Here is a 15,977-nt window from a genome sequence, read left to right as displayed (position 1 = left end):
TGGTCTGAGGTCTCATTGAGCCGAGGCCCTCCATGCATATCACCATGTCTACTGCAAAATGTGCTTTGCTATGGTAACTCTTGCTGTAAACACAGCTCCCTCATTGCTATTGGGAATCAACCATGACGTATCAGGAATCGCATGTTCCCAACAAGGAAATGTCTTTACCCAAGACGTTTAATTAGTGTGGACTACAACTATTGTGTGTGTATGGATATGTATGCATGCTCCTAATATGGTGCACTGCATGGTAGCGGTTCTTGCAGAAGTGTTGAAAATGTATTCAAGCAGCAGCACAATGTCCATTTAACTACTTTATTTTCACCAGCAGGCTGAATCCATGTGACTAAGTAAAAAACTAATAGCTCCAGAGATATGTGGTCCAAATCTCATTTGGATGGTGTCTCTTTCGATGCTGAAGGCAATGCATCAAGAACTGATGGTCCCTCAGCATCATCCAATCAGTTCCTGATGCAGTATCATCGACATCTGAAAGTTCAGGGTTCCCTAGCAAACAGGCCAAGTTTCTACTGTAAAAAAAACTATAATGCAAAACAAGTAAAAAATTAAACACAGAAAACATGGGGTATGCTTTATAAAGACTACAAAACACTGTTTCACAGAGACTTTCGTAACGAATTGCTTTTGTAATCATAGCAACATCTTCATTCATCAATGGTACAGGCAAACTCTGACATGCTGAGAAGCCAAGTGGGTCGATTTCATGACGCTGACAAATCACTGTGTTTAGCATAATCCCAGCAGCCATTGTGAGGGGAACTAAAAGAAGTATTCACAGTTGCCAGCTGAGATTGGACTAGTGCACAGCAACAGTTGCTGAACCCCGTTGAAACAAGCTGAGAGAAAAGATTAAATTAAACAATAAAGGGGGGGGGGTAACTTACTAATTCTTCAGTAATGTGAGACACAGTGCAGAGACACTATACATTTAATTTCAAACATAACATTTAAAACATTTAAAAACTCTGGAAATCTGATTGTAATGGCACAGTTACTATACAAGCCAATTCTTATGCAATATTCCTCCATTCTTTCTCAATAGCCTTAATTGGCAATGGGGTACGTTCAAATTCAACACCAGTTGTACTGCAATCTTCTTGTCCTCCCTCTGCATGAATAATTAAAACAGTTCCATCCCCGTAGCCGGCAGGTGGGAGGCTGGCCCTGCTGGGCTGATGGCCAACATGCTTTAGCAGGAAACAGCCTGCATCATGTGGAAGACCGTGCAGACTCACTGCACAATCTCTGCAGGTGAATGTGGGATACAACATCACTATCACAGTTGCCTGCAGAGATTAAGCAGTCTGTCCAAGATTACAATGCTAGGATAGAATCCCTCTTACTCTTGTACTTATAATAAATGGTAAGTTATTCTCAAGTATCAGTTCATAACAGATTTTATCTAGTACTGCATAGCAAAAAAAGAAAAGAAAAACAAAAACAGCCCAATACAAGCAACTATAAAAAAGATCACCCATGCAAATCATATAATCATAGGGTCTTCATATTACCATGGAGACATCAAGCAGTGAGCACATGCCCCATTGTTGGAACATGTCCTTTAAGATGGACCAGTAGCTGGATGGGGACAAAGGTCATCCAGTCTTGTTCCAGGGGTCATGACCTTCCAACCTGATTAATCCATCTGCAATGGATGGAAAAAAAACAATGCCTAATAGGTTAAGGGGTGAAGGATGAGTATGCATTAGTATCATCTAAAAGAACAGCTTTGTGTTTACGTTGGACGATTTTTAAAGTCTGCACTAAGAAACCACAAACTGCAGGGATGATGAAGCATGATAAAATATTGTTCAAAACAATGGCTCCCTCCCCTGGTTGTATCTGGGACTACCAAGAGAAGTGGCAAAGAACATACAGAGAGAAAACGACTGAACCATGTTTTGAATAATTCAACAACGAATGCAGCGGTTAAATAGACGCAGAGGTTTCTCCTTTGCCTAATTACTGTTTTTCTTTTGTTTCAAAGACCCACTCTCCCAGAAACCGTTTTATATGTATCTTTACCAGATTTCCCCTTTAGTGTGGTTGTTTTTCAATTCCTGAGCCATTTTATATCTAAATGTATACTTACATAATGACTCACGCTAACCATACATCGGTCATCTGGTCTACTCTTGCATGCTAGAGTGGGTATCCCTACCCAAAAAAAGGGATCATCCCCCATTAAGCTTCAGTTCCATGTGGTCCTGAAGGCCGTGATGCAAACCTCTGGTGGGACAGGGCTGGGTGAGTGATTTTATGAAATGGAACATCCTGGCAGTCCGCATTTTGCTACTCACCCGATGCACAGAGTCTTTCTGACAGCTCTAACCTCTTTAGCTTCGTGCCCCGCTGTGCTCAGGATGGCTTGCAAGCTAAATGCCATCTGCCGAAACATCAGATTCCACTTGGGTTGCTGGTCAATTGAAACGGTGAACCATTGTTTTTTTTTGTTTGTTTGTTTTGTTTTTTTTCTTTCTGAAGGTTCTGGTAATGTCAGACAATAGATATTTGATCTTGAGTATGTCAGACAGAGGTTTTGTTTGTTTATGGAAATGCTAGAAACTAAATATGGGTTTCTTTGTAAAGCAAAACCTCCATTTACCAGTTAGTCAATCTCTTCAGGAAATTTCTTGGACAAGATCTGATTGTCTGGGATATCTGTGTTGACACCCGCCAAAGCTTCTCTATACTGTCTTCTTACTCTTATGTTGTGTAAATAAATAAGTGCACTAAAAATGAATGTAATATAGTCATATCTTACTTATCACAATTCAGTAAGAAATGTATATGTGAAAATTCAAAAGCCAGTTAAAACCTGAAATAAGATTCCCTGTGAAAGAATTTGTTGGAAATATGTAGATTTTTTATGACTGGAGAAAAAACAAACAAACAAAAAACTTCAAAGACAAATGTAATATTTGTTAGTGTCAAATGAATTCATGGATCCTCTAAGGTGCAGCAGTTTTATAAGATTCTGTGTGTGTGTGGAGAGGGGTATTGTCAAGAGGGGTCTGATTAATACATTCTGTCAGAGAGGAGAAAGAGGCCACTGGAACTGTACACATGTTTAAAATAGCCATTGTTTACTTGTAGAGCTATAAATTATAGAAAATAATACAGTGCTATCATTCCATATCATTACTACCTATACTTTGTAAAGTGCAGATCTTCTCATGATCTAATTGTACTTCATGTGGTAGTGTAATTTCTGCATAACAGCTACAGTAGCATGTGAATGACAGTAATTATGTTTTGAAGCATCTGATCTCCAGGGGTTTTAGGATAAATCTCATTGTGTCATTCTCATTTTTTCAGCTCACATTGAGTAAGATGACCGTGTCCATGAAAACAACACATAGATGGTTAGTTGGAGCGTCTTTTTCAAATGAGCACAACAACAACATGCATTACTGTCCAAGCATGGAAACGGTTGGAGTTCAGGACCCCGCGGGGTGGTGTTTGGATAGAGGAGGGGGAAGGACAATGGTTACTGAAAGACGGAAGTTTGAGCCCAAGAGCCTCAGGGGTGTGTTCTGCTTGTGAGACAGTTGAATTCTCACTGAACAGCACTGACGTTTTCACTGGTGGCAACACCGTCATTTACAATAGGCCTCCGAGCAAGGGCAGAGGTGGATGGTGTGTACTCTGAGCACACATGTCGATTAGAACAACCAGGAAAAAAAAACAGAGGAATAATATAGCGTTCTCCATATTTTCTGAGGGAAAAAAAAAATCACAATTGTTACCCATCAAGAAAGAGCAGCATATATACACTCTCTCGTTCACTCAAACGCAAATATCTATGTGGTGACAAAATTCTTAACCTGTTAGCTGTATGTTTCACCCTGGTTTAATTCAGGGCTGAACTGTATAATTTAGAGCCTTAATTCCACACAAGCTGACACGGTTACACTGTATTACTCTGTTGCACATTTACCACTAAATTCTCACATCAAGTCCATATGGTAGTGAAACTGAGTTTGCTGTTCATTCTGCTCGTGCATCAGTTGAACACTAACTACAGCCACTGCACTTTACTGGATGCATAATTTTTCAGCAGAGGACATCACAAGCCAGACTTGGGGGTAGGGCTGCAGTCTGATTATATTTCACGAAGGCAATTTGTAGCCATTTAAATCGGGATTCATTTCCCATGCAAATGGGGAAGGAATTCATTGAAGGCCCTTATTGAAACTTTAACCTTCAACAGTTTGCATTCGATTTGTCATTGTATTTGTCATTCCTGGAATCCATTTCTGTGATTCCATTGAAGTAAATCTGTAGACTAGGTGCACAGAACACATTCCCAGACACAACACAACCAGCATGTGTGAGTAACATTCTCCAGAGTTCATGGATAGAATGAAACTACAGAGGCACCATTTTCAGATACAGCAAAACTGAGGCTCCAAAATTTGTACTAGAAAATGGATTACCTGAGGTAAGCTCATCTTAGAAGAATTTCAGATGCCGCACACCCCCCAAAAAATAAAGATTTGTTAATATGTTGAGAGTGCATGTTTATTCAGACATGTCTGGCAAGAATCTTAGCTAGTAACACTGACTTTTGTATGTCTACAGCCTGTGCAGTTCATTAAGATTCCCAGTACATCAGCACGAGTATGCCAGCATAAGCCTTCTCAGTGACTATCTGGGTGTGCCCCAAAACCTGCTTATCTCCTTTCCTCATCTGCTTATCCCCTTTCCTCATTTCCTTTCCTTGCCATTGAATTTAAGTTCACAAGTGAACAAGGAGAGGAGAGAAGAAGTAGAGAGGTGAGCATGGGTACTAGGACATCACCTTCCCTCGATCTAAACTTGATTTAAATGCAAAGTGGAAATACATAAGATGACAAAGTTCATGTCAGCTATTCAGTCAGAACTCACATTACATTTGTAACTCATTTATAATTACATTTGTAACTAAGTGAATTACAGTAACTCTTACACATGCAATTGTCATGTCCAGATGTGACGTGATGAACTTCATGCAATACTTTTCAAAGTCAGGCTTAAATATCTCTTTGAATGGGATATCTAATGGAAATTAGAGTTTTTAACTCACATCCCCTTCAGTGCTGAGACTTACAAGTGGAGGAAATAAAATTACACTATAGGGATGCAGAGTCTGTGTGTCTGTCAGTGAATGAGAAAGATAGATAAAGAGAGAGAGAGAGAGATAGAGAGAGAGAGAGAGAGAGAGAGAGAGAGAGAGAGAGAGAGAGAGAGAGAGAGAGAGAGAGAGAGAGAGAATGAGAGGGGGCTGGAGAGAAAGAGGATGACTGCGTACAGCCTGTGATCATCAAACATAGAATCTTAATCAAACCAAGCAATGGAGCAGCTGACCTTTAGGGGAAATTTTGAATGGACAATTTCACTTCAACAACCTATCCATAGCTTATCCTATCTGTGTGTGCAGAATGCTGCATAGAAGCATCATTCTGCAGTGTCCACTAGACGTACAATGCTGTGGGTGATGAATGGGTAAATAATTATTCTATTTTTAAGTTAAAAAGAACAAGTGATAGAATTGTGGAGGCATTAAAAAGAAAGACATGCTTGAAATCTAAACAGATAATAGAATATTAAAAAGCCATTTAAATGTTTGCCAATAACAGTGGTACTTTTCCATGTTTTAGCTAACCTATTTTGACTTATACAGAAATGTTTAATATGAAAATAATTTTTAAACTTATATTTTTATAAAATTAAAAATAAAAATCATGTTTAGCCTATAACATTTACTGCAAAAGTAACACTCAGGGTTTTAGAGTCCCAAACTGTTAAAATCCCTTGCAAGAAACTAATGCTGCACAGTTTTATCAGTACAAGCTGATCATTTGAAATCGAATCAGTTCAGTATGAGGATTTGACTGCTGTTCAATGCCAGTATAATGATGCATTAATTACTCTGTGTTTCAGGCACATGGCTACATTATATCTATTATTTTTATCCATTAACAAAACTAATGTAATTTAATCAACAATTATAATGTACTTATGATGTAATTATAATTGAAAATAAGGCTAATAAGTATTAGCAAAATCATTGGCAGATATTTGTTTTACATTTTATTAGTTTATAAGTTCATAATATCTTATACTGCAGTTAATGACCAAAACAGAATAAAAGTGTACTTTGACTTACTTGAAGCCTATTTCCTTGAATATTCAAATGCATGCGATTGAGATATGGCCTTGTGATAATTTCTCACACACTGTTTCTTCTGCTTCTTTAAAAAAAAAAGCAAAAAAAAAACAAACAAGCTCTAAGTGCTTTCTCTACAGTCGGGTACTATCACTTGAGGACATGGTCTATATTCAATTAACTGCAAGACTGATTGTCCTAACAGTGTCATTCAAAAATGGAGTACACTGCATCACAATACAGTAGAGTATACCAAACTGAAAACAGAACATATGACATTAGATTTAGAATATATTAATATAATTAGCATAATGTTGGCCATGTGTGATTGCCATAATAATATATGTATTATATAACGTACAGTATATGTAGTCTGTGTTATTTATGTTATGTGTTTGGTAGATTGTCATTGACAGTAATTGATACATTTCCCCTGTATAATTAATTCTTTCAGAGAACAAAAAATTGTTATATGTTATTGCTAACCTATTGGCAGAGAATTCAAAGTAAACACAGTTCCACCAGATCACTCATGAATACCACAAAGCCTTAGAGAAAGGTCGTAACTGGAAATGGTATGCCATTCTCTTATGTCTTTCACATCCTAAGACATTTCAGAATGTAACAGTTGTAATACTGAGTTCAGGTTTAATCATGCTCTTCAAACTTTATTGCCAGAAATTCAGTAAATCGTTGGAATACATGATTTATGAAAATTGACTGACAATTCAACAACTACTTTTACAGTTTCATTAGAAAGCTTTTGGGAGTCAAGAGGTTTTCTCTTCTTTTTCAAAGTACAAGGAAATTTATACAATTTGTCCATGGTAACTGAGCATACACTATGGTTGATAATGATTAGGTTGAAAACACCTAAAGTGTTCTTATAAGATGTAGGCTTTTCACACAGACTACATGTGTGATACATGGCAGCAGCACATCACTGCTTTGGTTGAACACCACCGAACCCAAGCTGAGGCTTCAAAAAGTAGAACTGGTAATGGACCATCCATTATGTCCACTACACCTTCTCTTCAGCTCGGCCAAAGAAAGAGAGAGAGAGAGAGAGAGAGAGAGAGAGAGAGAGAGAGAGAGAGAGAGAGAGAGAGAGAGAGACCTTGCCTGCTTATCTCTGCACACTGGCCTGCCGGCTGTCACTCTCTCACGCCGTCGCTCGGGTCAGTAGCCTCACTCGCTTTCTCTGCACTGGCTCTGAGTCAAGGTCCCCCAAGCAGCCCCCAGCACACACCTGCCTTTTCCCCTGACCTTTGCTACAAAGCCTGGAGACGTGACATTGTGCCATGTGCAGGTCTAACAGTGACCTGTGTTATTGACTTGTGGCTTAAAAGGCCTGTGAGCATCAGGGATGCAACACTATGCATTGTGCATGATGGGTTAGCACATGTGGCTACATTCCGCAGTTTGAAGCACAAACTCAAACTGCGCAACAGCACATGGAAGAACGCGACACTTTGTGCTTAATTGCACTGCAGAATTCAGAGCCACAGTGAAATATTAACAGTTACATCAATAACTTCTAAATTATTACATGCAGTGGGTATGGTGTGTCTGTTGTGCACTGTACAGTGTATAAATGTCACATAGTAGCTAGAGTGTATATGACTCTATATGTGTGTTACAAGTGAATATCTTACACAGTCAAACAATGTCAGTTTTGTAGGCGTCCGTCTGCATGACGACTGGTCTAAGTAGCGCTGGTAAGCATGCAGTGCCATAAAACAGCACAGAATAGACTATAGCTGTGTAAGGTGCATTATAATTTTTCCTTACAGTATACCCCAAGGGACTAGAGAGAGAGGGAGTGTCTGTGTGTGTGTGTGTGTGTGCACGCGCATGAGAGAGAGTGAGCAAGAGCAGGAGAACAGAACGACCCTACTCTCATGATTGATGGTTTCTGTCCGTGTAATAGCTGACTGAGCAACATGTACATTTCTCATAGACACACACACCCATACATATACACACACGCACACACACACTCGCACACGCGCACACACACTACTACTATGCTATGTCTCCAAGCCTTTCCTTTCATTTGCTATACTCCTCTGCATCCCAACTGTTCATCTTCACGAAGGCTTGTGGGAATTTGTCGCTGAGGCCCTGCCAAAGCCTGTCTCCATGTGTTGCCACTCACTCTGCACGCTGCTTCTGAGCAAATGAGCAGCAGAAGCCTGGGTGGGGAGGCGGAGCAAATGCTGTGAGTGGCAGCTCCTTCACTCTCTCTGTTCTCCTTCTCTCTTTCTGGGAAACAGAAATAGCAATGCAGGTATATCCATTCGATCTATTCATCAATATAATCAACAGCGATCGAGGAAAATGAAAATCAGTATTTAGGCTTAAAAAAAAAAAAAAGCTTTTTAGCAGGTTCCAATATTACAAGGGATGGGTCCTAAATAGAATGTTTCATATTTTATATTCCATATTTTATATTCTATTTTTATATTCATCAGAAACATCCATGTAATAGCTGATTGAGACCAGGCGCTCAATCATGAAAAAAGTGAGTAAGCTATGGAAAACAAGCTCATTTCTAAAGCTTAGCTGCTCTCAATATTTTACAGGAGTAGGCTCATACAAATTCATTTTAACTGGTAAACATGAGGGTATTTTGAAAAGTGAGAGAGAGTCAAGGACTTGGTTGTAAAATTAAGAATTTGCAAGTAAGTTTTTTACTATGTAAAAACACGAAATCAGTCAAACTCCTACAGTTCAACAAAGGCCATTGGAAGGTTGAATGCTCTTGGGTAATAACTGTTTTACTAAAACAGAGAAATGCCTGAATCTTAAACAAACAAAAAAAGGTAATAAAAAATGGAAACTTTCTTACAAAGGATTTCATGTAACATGAAACAACGATGTACTGATAAACCTATAACATCTTATTCATAGCAAATATTTTATGTGCTGAAGTATTTCAGATTAATTGAATGATAGAAAACATTAGACGTGTGACAATCCTTATTATTGCTACCAAAAAAAAAAATTTTCATGCCCTTGCTGTAATGTAAGCAACACACACTACAAACGCCTGAACAAGTGCACTTAATTAGCAAACTTGGTCTAGGATATGAAATGGATAAGCAGAATGTGTTGTGTGATCAGGTGCAAGTGTGTGCTTCTCATATATACTTTTGTAGTTGATTGATGTGAGATGCTACACCCCCCACCCCCAGGCCCAAATTACCTTTCAGTCCACAGAGCCAGAACTCATTAATTTCTGCCTCAGTGGACCTCTGCTTACCTCTGGTGCAAGCACATTTTAATCAGAGGCCTTCCACTGACCAAACACCACGAGGTGATCAGCTTTGGAGGGAAATGATCTGTGTTTTGGTGACCCGTCCAGTGGATAGTGCTATAAACCACTCAATACCATGACATAGACGGGTGTGTGGAAGCTTGTTTGGGGCAGGGAGAGGCAGAGATGGGTTCAAGGCCGTTTGGGTTTGATGGATAACCTGCTGGTGCCACGCCACACTTACAGCAACTAACATCACTGCAGAGTGTGTTGATGGGAAAAATTACATTCCACGAAATAAGTTCAGATTAACAGAAATGTGCTGGGGAGGGTCACAGTGATGATACATGGTGCCCCACTTATGTAAACTGTAGAAATATTTAGTTGAAAACGAAGCAGCATTAGACATCAAAGATCACATGAACTGGAGTTTAGATTAAAACATTTGTTCATGCACTGAAATGATCAACATCTATGTCTTCACTAAAGGTCTTTTATTAGACACACGCATGTACACAAAAAATCTTGTGTTCTTACATTATTAGAATTGTATAAAAAGTCTCCTCACAGGAACATGCATCAGGATATGAGTCTAGGCCCTGTTCCTCCAAGTTATTTAACCATCATGCCACTTTCAGTGTTGGATTCCTATCTAAACATCAGTGATGCGCGTGAACTTTGCATTGAAATGTGGCCACGTAGTGAAATGAGCAGAGAAGGTGGGTCAGTGATGGTAAACTGGTCAAACACGGCGGAGCTTGACAGTGCAATACATGCATATCCCACAGCAGTGGACAGACACTCCACATGGGAACGGGGGAATATCCCAGTCCATCGACCCCATGTGGAAAATACCCAGATTCTGTTTGGACCGGTTGAAAACTAAACTCTGCCTGATCTAGAGAGCCCGGCACCCGTTGCACCACCGCAGTTAAGAAATGCCAAGGCTGCAAAACACAGACCGCGTGTCGGCTGCCGTATCTCACCGGCAGTGCCGTCCCCGCTCACGCAAGCAGAATGGGGTATGTAAACACAGCAGACACACTAAGCCTCCACCACTGCAGCCTGGTCCCACCGAAGCAAGGGACGACCCAGCTTTGGACAGAAAAAGAGAGAGAGAGAGAGAGAGGAAAGTACCTCTTTGGAGCGCCTGGGTGCCGGCGGGGCTTTTGTTGGTGTAGGACACCTGTGCGTGCTGCAGAAGCCTGGAGGTCCTGAGAGAAAATTAGACAGAGAGAGAGAAAGAGAGAGAGACAGCGAGCGAGCGTGCGTGACAGTGTGTGTCTGTGAGACACTGAGTCTTGTTGCTGCTGCTGTCTTGTGTGCTAGGAGTGGGGGAATGGAAAAGAGGGAGGGAGAGAAAGAGAGAGAGAGAGAGAGAGAGAGAGAGAGAGAGAGAAAAAAATGCCTCCTCAGTACCCAGGCTGGTCCTCCTTAGGACAGAGGTGGGGAGGTACAGTAGTGGGGGGTGGTGGGGGAGGGGGTGGGGGTTATGAGCAGAACGGAATTGCTCTCTCATCTGTCTCACCCTCCCTCCTTCTCTCTAACTTGCTCACTTTATCTCCGCCCTCCAACCGGCCCCTCTCAGCCACACCCACACACATGCACACACGCCATCCACCCCCCACCCCCTGCTGGCCACGCCTCTGCCCCACCGTACGTTAATATCACTACAGACATATGCTGGACCTGGTCGGGCAGCACATTTGTAGGAATGAGCGCTATGGTCAGATATTTTCGCCTCTTTTGCCTGCTTACGGTCAGTCTGCCGTCTCAATCTTTGCAAGAAATGCTGTCCCAGAAGTCTGCTGACGAGTCATGTATAAATCAGAGCACCGCAAGCACTGCTGAAGGTATTGATTTACTCCTCCTATTTTGTCTTCTTGTTGAGAATGCCCTGCTTTTGAGGATGACAAGATCAAAATATGAAAGGAAATATGAAATAAAAATGAAGGAATTGTGTGCTAGGCAAAAGCCAGTAGCTTTTGTCTAAGTATATGTTTAAAACTTCAAATTTGCTTTGCTATAAATCACCATCAAATCAGGAACATAAACTTGAACCCCCCCAGCAAAATCCAGCAAAAAAAAAAGCTACTTCAGTAGTAATCAGACATGCTGTTTAGCTAACACTGTCTCTTAACTCCCTCCCCTGTTCAGAGAGGTCACATGGTCATGACCTCTGCAGCAATATAACACTGATCAAACGTAACCTTTTTTCCCTCTGCCACACACACACACACACACACACACACACACACACACACACACACACCCAATGGACTGCTCGTGCTTGTATTGGGGGGGTGGAAACACAAGGGGGCGGGACCAAGCCAAGAGGAGGGCTCTGCGGCCTGTGACAGTGAATGGACAGATGAGCCATCAAACAGTGGCATCAGGCTACACCCCGCTAATGAAGACCCATGCAGGAGAGAGCAGCGGGCATGAACCTTTGGGCTCGTGGTGCAGGACAAAGACAGCACCATCTGTTGTCTTGAATTAGAGTTGGAGACAGGGACTAAAGGGGGTTTGGGGAGAGGTATTTACAGCAAAGCAGGGAAATAACCACATATCACTACCCCCCTTTGCAGGGTTTTATTAAAACACTGGTAATATGAGAAATTAGGATCTGCGGGAGAAAAGAGGTGGCCGCATGGTTTCCTGGCCTTTCATTAAACATGCTCACTGCTAGTTGCTTCACCTGTTGGTGTCTTGTGTCTGTTGTTTCAGCTATAAGGATGAATCTACTGATGTAGATTCAGGTCAAAAGAAATGCGCAGATTTGCAGGATGCAAATATATTCAAGGAAATAAGAAAAAAAAGAAAAATAATTTTACATTGTCATTTGATCTCATTTGATGGTTTTACCTTGTTAAACATTAGGCATGTAAGAACTGTAAAATTGTAATTACAGTTTGGAAAAGAAAGTGGGATAATGCAAAATAAAATCCCACTTAGTATGCCTTGGTCAGAGGCATGCTGAGAGGAGCCAGAAAGCGCTCTAATCAGAAGGCACACTAATCTACTTTGAACATCTGAACTGCAGCTTGGGTCCAGCGATACGGCACGACGCTGTGGTGCAAAGCGCACAAAGGATTCCAGCAGACTTAAGAGGCTGAAGTTCACAGGACTGACCTTCAGGTGATACTCTCGATGACAGAAGTCAGTAACGAGTGAGCAGTTGAAACTCTGTCAGCTGGGTAGCTTATTCTCACCATTTGAAACAGTTTGCCATCTTCTTTTTTTTGCTAAATAATGACTTATGATTAATCCTTTACACAATTTTAAAGTGGACAATCTTCGAGATGTTTGAATAAATAAAATACATAAAATTGGCTGAAAGCCTTCATTATGGAGTGACCCTTGATAGTGGGACTAGTGCCAGATCAAATCCTTGATAACATGGCCTAAGAACATCCAGAGTGCTCTACCAACTCCTCACAGGGTCATCCCGCCCTCAACCCCCAACCCCCCCCATGCACACAAAGTCATTGTTCATAGCCATACTGCTGTATTATTTGTTTTGTAAGCATGCTGAACAATTTTAAATATTTAGCCCTGGATGTTCAATGAAAAGGATTTCTAGGCAAAACTGAAATATTAAACCAGATAGATATTATAGTGTGTGGCGACGCTGTGATATAGAATATTCTTCTTTTGGCTACATTTTTACAAAGTTATGGAGTATTTTTTTTTTTCCCCCAAAGAAACTTTATGTCAAAGTAAATGTAAAAGACAAAAGTAAATGAATCAAAAGGGTAAAAATATAAAGAATCAACCACTGCAATCAGAAACAACCAGACTTGTTTCAATGTAATAAACGCAGTTTTTATCCAATTTTAAAGACCTCTGAAATTCATTCCAGGGCTGTGAAACTCTGTATAATAAGGGCAGTGGTAGCTCAGTGGTTAAGGTACTTGACTTGTAATCAGAAGGTTGCTTATTCAAGTTGCTACTGTTGGGCCCCTGAGCAAGGCCCTTAACCCTCAATTGCTCAAGTTATACTCAGTCATAATTGAAGTTGCTTTGGATAAAAGTGTCAGCTAAATGCCATAAATGTAGGCTTTGATACAGACAGCCTGTGCATGAGGTGGTGCCACTGTACATTCAATATTTACTTAGGTTTTGTGTGTCCAAAAATGACTACATACAGATAGCAGGCATTGGTAAATTTGTTTCAATTGCAGAGGTAAAATCATAAAAACATTTATCAAAAGGTATTAATTTTAGATCAAATTTTGAGTGATCATTTAAGAGACAGTCAAAGACCAGAATTAGAGAATTTTGATTAGATCACAGTTTAATTTGAAATCTATTAAAGGTGTAATATATGCTTTGTGAATACTATTTAAGTGAATTAGTTGGTGTGGATTTTTTCTTTCAACATTTTCAAAATTATATTTTCACTCAAGCATGGGTGAGTAGGCAAATATTTTTATACAACCTTAACAAACATTTAAATATATTGCGATAGAATGGCATTACATTATAGCTGATGCCATAATCACCATGTAACACAAATAAATATGTAAAAATGGTGGCAACTTATTAAAAAGTAGAATGATAAATTTGGCTGGTCTATTAAACACAATCTTAAAAATAACAACACGAAATGCAAAAATTAAAATGCATGCAACAACTAAAACAAAAATAAATGCAAAAACAAACAAGAACAGATTGAATTTAGGATGAAACATTTTAAAGTGCCCTAAGGGGAAAAAGAAAAAAAAGAAGGAAGCATTAGATAGTTCTGCATGTTATTCAGGGATGCAGGTGCACAGTGAGTAAATCTGGATTATCCAAACTAGGCAAAGTCATCTGAGCATGTTCTGTAAGGGTCTGCATTAAAAGGAAACATTCATATAATTTAAAGAGATAGAAAACTAAAAGCTAAACTCATTTATGAGGTTTATAATGATCACCAGTAATTCGTCTGAGTGTTGAATGATGGGCAGGTCCAGCTCTAGACTTTTGGGGACTTTAAGAAGGATTTTTGGGGTCCTGTAGCACACCCCACCACACCCTAAGGCGCTGTCCTAGATCTACACATTGTAAAAATAAATATAGGGAGAATTTTATAAAATATATATAATTTGTCACAAATTAACATTATAACATTTCCAAATAAACAAACTACCTATAAACATATTTTTTTTTTAAATCAGTTGAAAAGTAGTAAAACATTAACAAAATATCTATTTATAAATGATCCAAATGTCTTATATAAACAAATTCATGTATTTAGTCATATTTTGTTTATTTTTAATATGACTAACTTGACTAACCATGTTAGACAGGACCATCATGCAATTATGTGCTTTTCCCTTTTAAAATTGCACATATGGAATTATATTGTCGCTTATATTAACAGCATTAAATTCAGTGGCAAAGCAAAACATTCCTAGATTTTTAGCCAGGTAGCTCATCCTAAGATCCTTTACATAGCTAGGTAACTTATTAGCAACCAGTTAGCATACCAGCCAATAATTGACTTGCTAGATGTACCAAAAATTGTCATTAACACATCCACAAAAGTTTTGAAGTTTTAAACATATACTTAGACAAAAGCTACTGGCTTTTGCCTAGCACACAATTCTTTCATTTTTATTTCATATTTCCTTTCATATTTTGATTGTCATCCTCAAAAGCAGGGCATTCTCAACAAGACAAAATAAGGCAGGAGTAAATCAATACTTTCACAAAATATATATATACACACACACTTCATGTGCTATAAGGGAACCCATGTAACACCTGAGCATCTTTGTTCAATTTTGTTGGCATTATATAGTAAATTTAACAGGCCACAGCTTATATTGTAGATGGGGTTCAAGTTTTAGATAATGTAATTCTTCTAATGGTCACAATCTCTTTATTGGTTAATAAAAGCTTCAGCACTCAGAAACGGATGCTTAGTCTTATCAACTAAAAAAAAAAGGCTCAAAGCAGCCACACTACCAAGGACTCCGACATACCCTTTTAACCTTCCTAAGTGAAGGTCTGTCACAATTACCAAGGCACAGATCATGAGTTTCTGATAACATGCTTTTATGAGTCAACTTAATTACCAATGGTCAGACCTCTAGACAGTGCACTTGTTAACATCTGTTGTAGGAAAAAATGCCAACATTAAAAAAAAAAAAAAAAAGTAAACCTTGAGCTTTACCTGCTCATCAGTTACAGTTCATGTTGGTCTTGGACATAGAAAGGGAGACCCAGACAGCAGCTGATGCCACTCTTCCTACATGGTCAGAGGTTTTACACATAGTGGTGCTGGATGTGGCCACAACACTGAAGTTCCTCCTTCACAGCTAACTTGCTTGGCTACATAGGCACAACATGGTGCTAGCAGAAAGTGGATTTTTAATTTATAGCATCATTCAGCACAAGAGAAACCAAGACATGTATGCAGCTGTACACATGTGATTAGTTGAAGACTGTTCTTACCATCATTGTGAAGACCCTTTTCATTCAAGGAACTGGGTATTTCTCTGCAGTTTCTTTATATTCGCTGAAGTGTTTCTCAGGTTGGTGCCCTACAGTTGCAGG

The 15,977-nt window shown here is 39.5% G+C and overlaps 1 long non-coding RNA gene across 1 annotated transcript; it reads right to left on the bottom strand.

Annotated features, from left to right (window-relative positions):
- Nucleotides 1-1,173: 1,173 nt before the first annotated feature.
- Nucleotides 1,174-10,665, bottom strand: LOC145657936 (uncharacterized). Its single transcript, XR_014123887.1, has 3 exons — nt 10,569-10,665; nt 1,533-1,666; nt 1,174-1,266 (listed from the first exon to the last, which is right to left on the bottom strand). It is a non-coding gene; the product is annotated as an uncharacterized LOC145657936 (long non-coding RNA).
- Nucleotides 10,666-15,977: the final 5,312 nt, after the last annotated feature.

Source organism: Electrophorus electricus, chromosome 5, assembly GCF_041902795.1.
Source record: "Electrophorus electricus isolate QZ-2024a chromosome 5, ASM4190279v1, whole genome shotgun sequence".
NCBI classification, from domain to species: Eukaryota; Metazoa; Chordata; class Actinopteri; order Gymnotiformes; family Gymnotidae; genus Electrophorus; species Electrophorus electricus.
Note: the sequence above shows the minus strand (reverse complement) of the source record. Positions and strands in the feature narration are given on the sequence as shown.